This window comes from Haliotis asinina, chromosome 2 (genome assembly GCF_037392515.1).
Source record: "Haliotis asinina isolate JCU_RB_2024 chromosome 2, JCU_Hal_asi_v2, whole genome shotgun sequence".
NCBI lineage: Eukaryota > Metazoa > Mollusca > Gastropoda > Lepetellida > Haliotidae > Haliotis > Haliotis asinina.
This window is the reverse complement of record NC_090281.1, coordinates 75,645,764-75,661,663: the sequence shown is the minus strand read 5'-3', so window position 1 is coordinate 75,661,663 and position 15,900 is coordinate 75,645,764.

Here is a 15,900-nt window from a genome sequence, read left to right as displayed (position 1 = left end):
TACGGTTTCACAGGGGCAGAGTCCTCAAGTGCCTGTCTTCAGCTGGTGTTGTTACTCACATTCTCCCACTTATGGTCTGTCCTGTATCTTGACCCATCTACCTGTAACGTTGAAGCAATCTATAGACGGCTACACGGGTGCAGGCGAAGGTTCTTGCAACTTTGGAGTCTGGCCCTCTCACGTTCAACTGCTCATAATTGTGACATATATGTGCAAGTGTATCCTGTTCCCACTCTAGCTTTCATAACCCTAGTGCACGTGAAATCATGGTTAATACAATTGGCCGCTTCGACGTCTTTTTCAGGGCGTGCACGGGAATTTCATTGCAGTTACCACCTTGTTGTATAATTTACTAACAAAATTTAAAATTTCAGAAATGGGAACGTTTGTCATACTCTGCTTTGTCGATCAGTTTGGTTTGACATCAGCTGCTGATAGTCTAGTTTGAAAGCCATTACTTTTTTTCAGTCAGAACAATTTGGATTTTTTCTGGAAGAAGCGGTCAAACAATTTCCTTGCAATACCAAACACGTTATCTCTTCAAGACACGTATCCAAAAATGGATACCCTTCAATCTTAGGCTTCTTAAAGACACGAATCATGTCTCCAGAGCTCTAGATAATGTTTCAAGCAATTGGGTAGTTACTTCCATGTCTGTGGATGTATGGGTAATTGATTTTTAGAAGTAACTAACATTTTGCATATTCCCACTAGTTTAAAGAATTGAGTACTTTTGTACAGCTTTTCTCATCCTTATTGGGTAATTAACACGTCTACATATATAAATATTAATGTTTCTCAGTGGACCTAAATTTGTCGTAATTCATACATTGTCAAATAATCAGCAAGTATTTTGACTAATCAAACATTTATATATGAATTCATCATTCAATTGCAAATTAGACAATCCCGAAAGTTTGACATGCATCACATATGCACATGCTATAGAAAATAAAACAATTTACAGTCATAACTCCTGTTTATGTCCATTTTTCATCAAAACAATCATCCGCTATAATGACATTTGGAACTTGTCTTCATTAACCTGAAATTTGGAAAGCCTTCAGTTTAGTCTCGGGTAACATGTCAATATTGTCAAAAATGTGTTTGCTAACTCAGCTTCTTTAATTTTGCAGGTCTTGGTTTGAATTCACTGCTCAGTCTAACCTTTCTTCTTTTTTAATTCTATGCCAGTGCTGGACAGCGTGTGTACTGCTGAAATGGTGCACACTTGCCCCAAGCATTTGTATCTCGAGAACGACATCAAGAATGTTGGGTGTAAGGGGGGATCTGAACTTATTTTTAAACGGTTTTGAGAACTGAATGGCCATTCACATTCATCACTTGAAACTGCCATACATAATCCGATTCTAGTCAAAATTGAACAATTAGGCAGGAGAACCTTATGTAAGCATAATATTCTCTTACACAGCTGCCGGATAGTACGTTTACTGAAGGCACCCTTGATCACAGAGTGAGGCCTTGGCCACTCATCCATCAATTTCACTAGGTCAAGAAGTGGATTGGTTGGTTGGTCATGCTCTTGGAAACCATCAACCATGCTCCCTTCACCAACATGCACTTCATTTAGGCTGCCATAGTTTCCTACTAGGTGAGCTAATGCATAAGCACACTCATCATCTTCAGTGTCACAAACTGTAACAGGTTCAAGTACTTTGCTAAAATCAGTAAACATATGCATGTCTTTTTCCTTGAACCTCTCTCGTATGTTTTTTTTTTCTTTTTTTCAGGTATTCATTTCTTATATTTGTCAATTTTGCATCCATGAGTCTACCTATTTACCGCAGGACTTGACAATCAATGCATCATAAATTTCTTCATTTGTAATTTGTGTCTTCACATCAGCAAGCGCATGACCCTCACTGCTTTGCAACCACTCCAGCTTGCTCACTATTCCACCAATCAAATGTTGCAACTCACTGAACAAAATGTTCTGTTTCTGCAACTCACAACTTAAAACAGTCAGTTCTCAATGAACATCCAACATAAAAAACAACTGTCAAAACCACTTTGTAGTAGTTAAAGGAGAGTGTTCTCGGAATGGATGAGTAACTGCAGACTAACTCCCCTGCAGATTTCAGACCAAGCCATCTGATGGAGAATGTCTCTTTCATAAAGTTTTGTTTTCTTTAATCCCTGCGTTCTTTTACTCGAAGCAGAGATAAACGGGTAAGGACTTGTAAATTTGTCTCTGAATTTGACCAGTGCCTATCATGACTGCTGCACCATCAGTTGCAAGTGACGTACATCTTGACAAGTCTGTTACAAGCGTTTCAAACTCAGACACCACACAATTTACCACTGTAGCTGCGCAGCGATCTTCCAAATGTGTGTTCAATAAAAGAATCTTATAACAGCTTTTCCATCTTTTACATGTCGCACACAAATTGATAAACGTTCATCAACAGTAGTGCCAGTACTTTCATCAAGCATCAAGGAAAAAACTGTTGAAGATTTTATGTCCTTCACAAGGACACTGGTAAGAATTTTGTACATCACAAACTGTATCCCAACGTAAATGTCTATGCTGAACATTATGGCCATTAAACCTTTGTAAATCAAGCTGTTCATTTACTGTAACTGAAGGGGTGTCTACTTTGACACAATAAGATCCTATATTGAACATATTCCAAATATGCTATATTTCGCTTGTCGAGGTATTTACTTAAATTCATTTTCGTGTTTAGCGTGTAGCTTGTCCATGCTCTGGGCTGTCTTTGTGACGACCGATGCTTGAAATCTGCATGTTACATGTCCGAGCAAACGCCCACACGCTCGTAATTTTTCATCGACGACTTCATTTTAGCGCATATGTCGCATCTCATGTGCAACTCGTTGTTTACCTCTTTTAAGACAAGCCACGGAAACTTTCTCTGAAAGTTAATCAAAGTTAGTTTTGAGACATGCTCACCGGTGTGCGTTTTCTCTTTGCTACTACATTCACCGTGTCAATTAGGTTATATAAAATGTCTGCACATGACCATTGAGCCACATCGCATCTATCAATGATGTCAATGATTATGTCTTGAGCATAACCATTCGCCTCACTGGGCTAACTTGCCTTGAAGTCGTCTAAAGTCCGACTCCCACTCCTTTCCCTACATCGTGCAGCCATTTTTAAAAATCAACATTGAAGTCATGTGACTACTACAGTAAACTCAGGACAGTGGCCACGGTTTCAATAGTATAATTTATATAAAGGCATCACTTAACAATTGCTAACGTTATTGCAGAGTTCGGGCTCCACGACGAATTATCATGCACAATCCAATATAGTCAACTTAGACCTATTTCGTTCTGAGTGACTCTTATGCTTTTTTCTAAATTTGGGATGGGGTGGGGTGGGGGGAGGGATGGAGGGCGGTCCTTCCAGATTCATAAGTAAATTGAGTAAATGTGATTTTTACTGCGTAAAATAAGCAAATACGCGCCTTATCTTTAGCTCTGTGTCTCTGAAAAGGATGCGAGAATATTTCCATGAAAATTTAAGCAACACATTTAATGTCGCATCTTTCTGTGTGTTCAGCAATCGGAGGTACTGTCAACGATACGTAAATGTTTCTGCAGTATAGCCTTCTGTAGTTTCGTTACTTATCTCTTCATAAAAATATATTAGAAATGGAAACTTCATAACTATTTACTTCCCACTCGCTCCGAAAATCGACACTCAAGTCCTTTTACGAGATTAAGAACTTGAGAGCCTGTGACCATGGCATTAAACTTTCTCAAGTAAAGAGGTGTTGAGGCGGGTCGATGATGACGGTGAAAGCTTTCGCGTAGCGCCGATAACTACAACTCAATTCCCCAGATAGGTACAGAGTCAGATGGCGTCCCCTTCCGTGATATTGCTAGAACATTGCTTTAAAGGCGTGAAACTGAACTGGCTCTCTTTTCAATCACAAATCAGGACGTATTGAGAGATTGTAAAGATCATTAGACTCAGTAATATTGGGACCACTTAATATATTCAAGTAGAACTGTCAATACTAGTAATCACCTTGGACCTATATGAACAGACACGTTACTGAAAAAGTGGGTTATTTGAGATATATGTCTCATGGTCTCTTCCGTAATATTTCCTTGGTAGGTCTTAAGTTACTGGCAATCACTGTGTCTGCAACGCTGTACCCAGACAGTTAACTTCTCTGTCCTTGAAGTGTTGACCCGATCTTCAGTGGTCCAATCTCCATGCACAAACATGTCTTATCTGATTTGCCCTGGATGCACAACAGTGCACTGATCCATTCCACCAAGACGATACGAAAAGTCTATTACTTTTGCACATATCTAAAACTGTGTTGCTTTTGTTTGTTGTATCTTTTTGTTGATAATAAGCATATATGGATGCTGGTACAGTTATAGTGGACTCGTGAAGATCCAGTTTGGAACTGATATTCAGCAACCATGCTTGTTGTAAGAGGCGACAAATGGTTTGGTCAGGTTTGCTGACTTGGTTGACACATTTTTGTCGTGCCCCAGTCAATGTTCATGTCGTTGATCAATGGATTGCCTTGTCCAGGCTCGATTATTTACAGTCCACCCACACATGGCTTGAATAGTGCTGAGTGCAACTAAGGTGTTGTGTTCCAAATATGCTGGAACAGATTGACGTTTGTGAGAGTCATTTTAGAAGCTGGGACGAACAAGATAAAAAAAAGCCCAAAACTTTACAACGATGCAAGATGTATCGAAAGGTCGCGTCGACAGAATGTATGCGTAAACAATCTTAAAGCAATACGGTTAGTTTATAGGGAAATGTTATATGGGTATTAAACAAACAGGTCGTAAAGAGAGGTACTCTTTTAGAGTAGTGTCCCTTACTATAGCCAGGAATCAATGTTCATATATGCGACTGCAGTGTCGGCCTTCTTTCCACTATGAGATATTCTTCTATGCACTTAGAGGCCTACGTAACCCAATCCAGTCTTCCCCACTGTGACGCAATCATCTCTTTAATTTTACATGTATTGGCTAAAAAACTGACTTTCTGTCTCATGGTGTTTATTATATTAGTTATTTGACACCTTATAGAATCATGAAAATACTGAGTTCTCATGATGTGCAGTCGAAGGACTCGCAATATTCAGTCGCAATATTCAGTCGCCATTAAAGACGTAAAGATTGCTTATATCCATCAAATTGAGACAATAGTCTCAATGTTCTCACAGTCATTAATCACAGTGTCTGGACCTAGGGATATCTTAGTGTCAACAATATTGACATATTCTACACCCCGGTGTCTCTCTTACATCTGACAACGACAGGTGTTAATCAAGTACAGTCACAGACAAATCGATGCTGTGTCAGTGATTGTATTGGGAGTGACATAAGAGAATGTGTCGTGTGTTTCGGCACTATTCCCATACATGCAAAAGTTCAGTTAGACTTTAATCAAACTATGGAGCTGGGATGCTTCACGGTCTGTCCCAGTAATCGTTACACAGAGATATGCTCCTCATCTTGGTAAGTTGCGTGAATCACGGTATGAGTTTGATTTATGTTCATGTGTTTAGGGAAACGTCGTTCAAGTTGCTCACTCAGGAAACGTTGCTGAACTCACAATTATGGTGTCATGCCGATTCAAGGCAATGTGTTGATGCCGACTTAAACACTCTGAAAAGAATTGAATTGGTTGCATTTTATTAATTCTGTATTACTTGAGCTCGATGAAACACAAGGTCGTCCGCCACTGACTTACCGAGGCGTCTCCCATTCTGGCGGCATAACGAGGAATTAACGCTATGAAGTGTAAGGAAGAGAAATCCTGTCGGAAAGGACGGGAAAACGTTATGTTTTGTCCAAGTTGGTGAAAACTCACCAATATTCGTTGCACTGCAAAATGTTTGTCATTCGCAGACTTTGGCCTCCTCCTAGCCGCCGGTCAACGGCTAAGTAACTCGCATCGGCGATCTCAGGAGAAAACATGTTTACCGCGAGAATAGGAGACGACCCTATAACACCTTTTGTAGGTATTCAGGTTTCAAAGGCACCTTTAATCCAATAATGGCATCATAAAGTATATCCTTTAAAGGCAACTCGAAGTATTTACTTTACGGGCATCCTGAAGTATCTCTTGAAGGCATCTTGATGGATATATTTTAATGTTATCTCTTTAAGGGCATGTAAAGTATCTGTTTTCAAGTGTCTTAGCCTTTTTAACAATGATTTCCAGGCGTTTTGAAGTATTTCTCTTAACTGCACCTTAATTTACATGTTTTAACGGTATCTTGCATGCGCAGTATCTCCTTTATTTGACATTGTAAATATTTAGTTTAGGGTACCTTGAAGTATTTCTTTAATGACATTTTGACGTATGTCATTTAAGGACAAATTGAAGAATCTCCATTAAATGCATTTGGAAATGCCTCTTTTAATGCCGTTTTGAAATGTCTGAGTGGCATCTTGAAGTGACTCTTTTAACGGTATCCTAAAGTGTCTCTTTAACGGCATCTTAATGTATCTTTGCTTCATTTAAAAGTTCATGTTTTGTGATTTTCAGTAGACAATATAAGAATAAAATGAATAATATTATAAAATGAGTATGGAATTGTTTCATTACACGTTCTTTTCGCAGCGAGAACGTACCGATGAATTTCACTTTAAATAAACAACTACCTCGAATAAAGTGAAATTAAGATTACTATTCCTCATAATTGCAAATTGCCTACTGGTCATTTAATCTAAGAATTGTATTTATCTTAGGATAAAAGCTGTTTAACAAATTGTTTCAGATTGCTGTATTTGTTTGCATTACAATGGGGTTTTCACATTAAATGAAACACAGAGGACAAGTCGGGTTGGTCAGAGTTAACGCTCATCACGTACCCCACGTGCACTTGTTCTTTGTTCCAACTACATGTAATACCCCCTTTTACTTGAACCAAATCGTTTGTTAAACAACTTTTATTCAAAGTTAAATAAGATTCTGAGATTTAAATGTTCAATTGACAAGGTAGAAATATGAGGATGTCTCAATTTCACTATATTTGGTTTACTTTATTGTTTAAAGTGAAATTCCTCGGTACGTTTTCACGGCAAACAGACTAAGGTCAGTTATGAGACCCCGTTCCACATGGATTCACCATAATTATTATTCAGTCAATCTTCAAGCTTTCAAGCAATTTATTTGTAGAATTGTCAGTATTTTTGTTGCATCTTAAAATACATTAGAACACGTTTATTATGTCATTGCGCCAATAACCGACTATGCCTACAGCCTTTCAGGGCCCAATACATTAAATGGAGGATGCAAGGAACCGGAGAGGGTGTTATCCGGCTTTTAGAGATAACAAATCTGTCAGCGCCCAATCGCCAACTAAGGCAGAAATAGCCCCATAATACCCTGTTGACACCTTGGATGTTCCCCTTAAACCTCCGAGATCCGCTTCCTGGAAGCTAATGGATCTTGGCAGTACTGGGACTTGTGCCTATTCCGACAAAAATGCTGCCTTCAGATTAACCCCCATTCAAATATGATTTTGGTGTCCGTGATATTCGACAAAGACTCTTTACTTTCTGAGAAGCTCTTTTCAGATGAAGTACGTGTGAATTAAGCGCACAAAAATTGCTTTATTTTGAGAACGCCCAGGTCAAAACAAAGTCTATGTATGAATCAGAAAGCCTTGTTGGTTACGGATCGTTATGTACTGGCATGCTGTATCTACAAATAACGTTTTGTAATACTGTTAGTAGGCGAGGGCCAGAAAACATGTCCACATATAACTTACTTCCTTCGGCCTCACTTGATGACCTGATGCGGTGCATTATCTTCGATGATTTCATACAGCATCATGCAAATCATGTTTTAATGGGGTGGTTTTGGGGAAAGACAAAGTTTAAGCTTGGTAAAGCTTGGAGCTATATGATGGTGGTATGTAATAACTGAATCTGGACAAGACAATCTCGTGATCAACAGCAGGAGCATAAGTCTATGCAAATGAAGTCATGGAGTCTGGAGACTCAATCCCATCAGTCTCCTGTCAACGAACATTGGATTGATTCCAACCCGGGTTCATGTGTTTGTGAATGATACCACCGACAGGACACGAAATGCTAATATTTTCACGAACACATGGTATCACCAGTATTTAAAAGTGAGCGCGTGTGTGAGTGAAAATTTAAAGTCACATCGGAAGAATCCCAGCCATATCTGGTTATATTGTAGGCGCAATCGGAGAATGGTTTGAGTAGAGATCATTTTATGGTTATATTAGTTATGGGGGAGAAAAATAGGTTTATTTAAAGGGGAGTAAACGATCTTTTTATTGTAGCCAAACTCCAAAAATATGACTTTATCTTGAAAGGTTGATAGACGCTGAACTTGAGAGGGATATAGTCTTTATATATTGGCCCAATGTTGTCAACCATGACTCTTGAAAATGTGTAAAACAGTCAAACTCCACAGTAAGAACCAATGTTTTTTAACCTTTCGTCAAACCTAGTATGACAACGCTACTCTACAAAATCAATACACCCATTTAACTTCTAGCAAGAACAACCATTCTGGAGGTAATCAGTGTCACATACATCCTCATCAACACAAGTAATGGTGCAAACCTGTCTCGGAAGCCTACTGTAGAAGACATTGACGACAGTAACATACAAGTCATACCTGTCCCTACTACTGCCGTGCTGGATAATAGGGGCCAGTGCCAGCAAACTTGTCAAATAGCCAGCCAGTTTTAGTATTGTCATCATCTCAAACATTTTAACTTGTAAATGATTTTCAAGAACTGTGCTTGTGTTGTATCGAATTTAACCTTGACACCACCTAGACTGTTCAACAAGAGTTACCTCTGAAGCGTCGTATAAAGAACAAAAAGAAGTTGTTTTCCATAGAAAACGTGTAATAGATTCACGTGCGTTCAACTCTTAAATGTTTTTCAGGAACGGCGGTTGTTTTGTATCGAAAGTATCATTGACATCACCAAAATGACCGCAAATGGTTCAAAAGAAGTTACATCACAGTTGCAATCAAACATAACAGAATTTGTCCTCATTGTTGCAGTTTGCTTTCCTACGGTTTCAAATGTGTAACGTTCAATCATATTTTTCTCTAATCATTCCAGGAACCTTCGGGTTTTTTTTAAGTTTACTTACTCTTTACTTTCTGAGAAGCTCTTTTCAGATGAAGTACGTGTGAATTAAGCGCACAAAAATTGCTTTATTTTGAGAACGCCCAGGTCAAAACAAAGTCTATGTATGAATCAGAAAGCCTTGTTGGTTACGGATCGTTATGTACTGGCATGCTGTATCTACAAATAACGTTTTGTAATACTGTTAGTAGGCGAGGGCCAGAAAACATGTCCACATATAACTTACTACCTTCGGCCTCACTTGATGACCTGATGCGGTGCATTATCTTCGATGATTTCATACAGCATCATGCAAATCATGTTTTAATGGGGTGGTTTTGGGGAAAGACAAAGTTTAAGCTTGGTAAAGCTTGGAGCTATATGATGGTGGTATGTAATAACTGAATCTGGACAAGACAATCTCGTGATCAACAGCAGGAGCATAAGTCTATGCAAATGAAGTCATGGAGTCTGGAGACTCAATCCCATCAGTCTCCTGTCAACGAACATTGGATTGATTCCAACCCGGGTTCATGTGTTTGTGAATGATACCACCGACAGGACACGAAATGCTAATATTTTCACGAACACATGGTATCACCAGTATTTAAAAGTGAGCGCGTGTGTGAGTGAAAATTTAAAGTCACATCGGAAGAATCCCAGCCATATCTGGTTATATTGTAGGCGCAATCGGAGAATGGTTTGAGTAGAGATCATTTTATGGTTATATTAGTTATGGGGGAGAAAAATAGGTTTATTTAAAGGGGAGTAAACGATCTTTTTATTGTAGCCAAACTCCAAAAATATGACTTTATCTTGAAAGGTTGATAGACGCTGAACTTGAGAGGGATATAGTCTTTATATATTGGCCCAATGTTGTCAACCATGACTCTTGAAAATGTGTAAAACAGTCAAACTCCACAGTAAGAACCAATGTTTTTTAACCTTTCGTCAAACCTAGTATGACAACGCTACTCTACAAAATCAATACACCCATTTAACTTCTAGCAAGAACAACCATTCTGGAGGTAATCAGTGTCACATACATCCTCATCAACACAAGTAATGGTGCAAACCTGTCTCGGAAGCCTACTGTAGAAGACATTGACGACAGTAACATACAAGTCATACCTGTCCCTACTACTGCCGTGCTGGATAATAGGGGCCAGTGCCAGCAAACTTGTCAAATAGCCAGCCAGTTTTAGTATTGTCATCATCTCAAACATTTTAACTTGTAAATGATTTTCAAGAACTGTGCTTGTGTTGTATCGAATTTAACCTTGACACCACCTAGACTGTTCAACAAGAGTTACCTCTGAAGCGTCGTATAAAGAACAAAAAGAAGTTGTTTTCCATAGAAAACGTGTAATAGATTCACGTGCGTTCAACTCTTAAATGTTTTTCAGGAACGGCGGTTGTTTTGTATCGAAAGTATCATTGACATCACCAAAATGACCGCAAATGGTTCAAAAGAAGTTACATCACAGTTGCAATCAAACATAACAGAATTTGTCCTCATTGTTGCAGTTTGCTTTCCTACGGTTTCAAATGTGTAACGTTCAATCATATTTTTCTCTAATCATTCCAGGAACCTTCGGGTTTTTTTTAAGTTTTAGGGCTTTGCTTCAAATTACCAAGAACAAAACTATCATCTTTTATGACTTGCTATGTGTTCACCGCGATAACACGAATTCCACTCACTGACCTCCAGACACGAAGTCAAAAGGAATACACAAAAAGTATAAGGTCCTGATGAACAATGTTGCTTTGCCATGAACAAAACTGAAAACGGCCATACACAAAAAGTCAATTATTGTGTCACGGGTTTTTTTGTTTTGTTTTGTTTTTTTGTAATAGATATTGCGCACGTTTAACACTGAATAACAACACAAGTGATTACATACTTTGCACACAGCTTAATTCTTTTCTGCATTGTTTTGAACACAGATTTTGCAACAGTTCGGAGAACCTGATGTCGTATTGCTTGTAGTCGGGCAGGGCTGTGCTGTTTGGAGTGCTCCCTTCATAATGGATTCAGCTGCAAAGACGCTTAATATTGCCCTGTTCTTCAATCGGGTATATTAGTTAGGAACAACTGGCCGTTACATATAATGCTTCTTTGTCTAGATGGAATCTATTTTCCGGAACAGTTATCACCGTTGGAAATAAATGCGACCATCGCCATCACTTGAGTCCCTGTGTACGTCAATGTGGAAGTTTGATAGAAACTACGTGTATGTGTATCCTAGATGTCAAACAATTTGTTCCTGGGTCAGAGAAACAAACCTGAAGGGATCTGTGCCAGCAGTGTTGGCAGAGTGTCAGTGTCTGGCATGTTTCCACGTAATCTTTGAAACAAGTAAAGACATATGTCCCCAGGTAATAAACGTGGAAAAGAACCACTTCCTGGTTGTACCAGTGACAGGTTTCACAAAGCGACGAAAGGCTGAGATTGTCGTTGCCCTTCAGTAATGCAGTGGAGCTACAATCGCCTTAGCGCTGGAATAGCTTTATGAAATGGGCCCTTTGTCTGCTTTTAAGGTGTCCGTGATTTAAGTGACGTCCTAAGCATTTGGACTTGAAACACTCGAGGAAGTGTTTGTTCAGATCAAAATTTGTCATACCTAACACAATACGTACATTTGTCACTGGTTCGAGATACATTAACTTGATATCATCACTGTTCAATTGCAATTCATAATTACATGAAATTGATTAATCCTACAAGGGCTTCTTTCGGCAGATATTGAGCAAATATTTCCCATGATTATGGTATATGGTTTATTGCTTTCGTACCTTTTCCACAGCACAGAATTTGACACGTGGCAAGTATCAGAGCATTTGACGACCCAAGTGTACCCGTTACCCACCGGTCACACTGGAATTGTCTACTTCAGGTTTATGTAGCATATCACGGAACTAAATGAAATCGTAGGGAATTCCAAAAGCCCTCGAGCAGAATGCCCCATCAGAAAGTTTAAACAGTTATAAACTCGCTTTATATTGGAATTACGAACCTGTGATCTTGACAGTATAAACTGAACAATGTGCTTCCCGCTCTATGTTTAACGAAACAAAGCGATACACTAACATTCATCTTAAGGCAAATACGATAAAGGTTGTCACGATAATGGAAACTAACAAGGTCTTTTCTGTTCCCTTTACCATTCAATTTACTCTGGATATGAAGATATATGAGGTGGCCTTGCCATTCTGTTCGTAGATCCATAACATGCTTATGATATAGTAGAAATCATAAACTGGACTCTGCATTTAGAAGATATTTCTTGTAAATATTTCTTGTAAATAGCTTTACAAGCTACTAATGTCAAAACTGGCGTTTTACCTTCATGGAGATACTGTCACGTGCATACAAGTAAGGTACACGTTTAATCTCCTGGTGATTACTTGTATATTTATATTTAGTTATTTCTATGTTTATGTACGTTTGTTTTTAAGTTAATCAGTTCGCATGACCTGCTAACATCTATTTTCATCTGGTAGGATCTAGTATCACAGAGTAACACTTGGTATCCCATGGTAACGCATGAAATCACCTTGTAACACCTGATATCAGTTTTAATCACCACTATTTCATACCAATTACAATATAATAACAACCTCAGTATTTAGTCGATTTCATTAATATCACTGCTATACGTATACGTACACTATACATGGCAGGTAAATGCTGAATCCTTTAAGAACTGTTTCTTGTTTTTATGACTGTTTCGACGATGTATATTACTATGTATATGGGCCTGTGGCCTTCATTCGTAATAAAGACTTTGATGGTGATGCTATATGTTTCTTACTTGTATTTAAGTTGTACATTATGATGTGATCCTGTACTTGTAATGCCGCAGAAAGCGAGCGGCCGGAGTATAAGTAAATGTCAGTTCAGTACGAGTGACGCTTGTATGGCACAAGTCTCCTCGTGAGTCAATACCTTTAGTGAGTCATGCTACGTTATAAAAACATCAGACATTGTATCTAGGATAATTATGGTGTGTGTCTTTGTTATACGTCCGGCGCAACATGGCTGTGGTAACTGTAAATTTTGATATTTAGATAACCGATTGGTTGTTTACTGGCGTTGTACACATGCGAACTGCATGGTCCACTCACTCAACAACTGAAGCACAAATTCCCCAATCAACCCTCGCCAGTCTCCCAAGGCAGGTAACAATCACTGTCGCCTCGGGGCAGCAACGCTACGGCAGGAAATAAATATTGCATCTAGTAGTAGTAGTAGTAGTAGTAGTAGTAGTAGTAGTAGTAGTAGTAGTAGTAGTAGTAGAAGAAGAAGAAGAAGACGAAGAATGTGATTACTGCACTCTTACAAAGTGTTGTTTCAGAACATATCAAACGAGAGCGATATTTAGTTTCAAAGAAAGAGTGGCAAGATGAGTGGTATCTAACAGATACGTCAAGGACATCATAGTGAGCGTTTGCAGCATTTGCTGGTTCCACTCACTGATCATGGGTTCGAATCCCACATGACATAAACGTACAGCTGCTTAAACTAACTGAGTCACTTGCCATTTCAAATATTTTTCCTTGTGATTTCTTCAGTCATGCTCGTTCAATTTATTTTCGAACCCTGTGAAAGGTTTGGAGACTGAAAGCGTGTCCAGGATCTTCCAAAACATATGTATTCTTGACATGCCTGAAATCCAGTGATCCGCCCATTTACCGTCTATTTATTCCGGTGTGGTTTCAAGATTCTTTCTGCTGCTGTTTAACGAGACACGTGGCATACTTGGACTCTTGTGTGGTGAAGCTCTCCACAGCCGAACACCGCCGGGATACGAACGTACTCAACATAAACGTCAAGCTTAAACATGCTGAAATAGTGACAACGTACAATTCATGCAACCATTATGACAACACACAAGTCACGAGAGAATAAGTCATGTCAAAAGAGAAATGTATTTGCTTTTGAGAAAACTGAAATATGTGAAAAAAATAGAATATCAACAAATAGAATATCAACAAATAGAATATCAACAATATGTGTTCCTTTACTAGGTAAACGTACGCAACCATTACACCATCCAAGATTTCATGTGTAAACATTTTACATGTTCACGGTGTATTATTTTGTATTATAAAGACTTCTGAAACCATGTCGATATTATAAGATCAAGTCAAGTTTCTGTGAACATTTCTATTATATCTCACAAAGTCTTGTTATATATTGTTTCAAAGGTTTGATCCCTTGCTGTGGTGCTTTATAACACAAAGATCAAGGCTAAAACTACAGAATGATTTTATTCACAGAATGTGTCTCTTGCGGAATCCACCGATTAGATAGGATTAATAGGACCACATGTAGAGTAAGAGTGAATTGTGTTCCATCTGCATAATAGCCTTAAGACTTTAACGTGGTGCAAATCCTAGTGTAAACTTGCGATGAATTTTCTTTCTGAATCGATCTGTCTCTCTATTCGATTTCCTCACTTTTTTAAAATAATGTGATGCGCGGGTCGCGCACGAGCAGGTTGAACCTTGGATCTTAATGTCTCACACATGTTCATCATCAAGATAAGTTTCCCCCAAAAGGCGCCCTTCGTCGGGTAATGTAATTGCAATTAGCTAGATTCTGATCTTCCAATCTTCCAATAAAAAAGACAATAATCCGCACCAACGAATTGTCACGGATCGTTTCCACTTTACTTTCCTACAAATGTACACATTTCAAGACCGTTTGTGGAGTCGTTGCTGTAACGTTCTTTAAACCTTTCTTTACCACTTTCGTCCATTAGTGCCAACATATGCTAATTCTCCACCACGATATCCTTTCATGGCTGAAGTACGGGAGAACGACCATGGACTACACTGACGTGTCCATTACCCTCTCTTACATGATTGCAAGGACATCAATAGTAACCAGTTTCTTTTGGCAAATGGCCACATCAGTGCAGTCCATGATCGTTCTCCCGTACATCAATTAATCTAGATGTACAGAAACAACGTTTGTCTCATGTTCTTCAACCAATTTTAGCAATGGTCACAACAAACTGTGTTAATACCAAAGAGCCTCACAAACATCCATTATGACGTAAATTCAATTCCTAATGGGGATTCCATTTTTACTGCCATTGATGTATGTAATTCTCGGCGCTTTCGTTGGTCCCAAAGCATGTCAGTGTCGAGTGAAGACTGCCAAACATGTGTGACCCTACTGCATATAATGGAAGCGCAAACGGGTATTGGTAGCCCCCGGCGATGTACAAACACCGAATACGTTAGACTGGAATGGAAGCGCCTTATAACTTTGCGAAACACCGTAATTGGTTGTCTTTCCACGTATATGTACTTGACAAGTTTTGGCAAAGAATATACATTATTCAGGTTTGACTATCATCAAATAGTCGCTATCCTGAAAGTAAAATTGTGACCGTCGAGTTTTGCACCTTTAGCCAATTACTATCCGAATCACATGTACAAGGGGCATGCCATACCTGTCGTCAACAATTAAGCTGATCAGGCGTGTATTAAAGTATTAAATGTCCAAGCTAACAGTCTGTTCCCAGTAAATGCATAAATTATATATCTATCGATGAACTGCATTAAATGGTTGCTCAGAATTGCATTACACAAGATTCTTCTTGCCGTTCAGTTTTATGCAAATGTTTATGGGCATTTTACACTACGATAAATGCATATATTGCAAGTGTAGATACAACATACAACTATAACTATAGACATACACTCACTCACACATGTTTGCTTTGTTATGTAGGCATAACAGTACGTGTTGGGCGTTGATTCCCAGGTTAAAATTAAATCGTTCACCGGC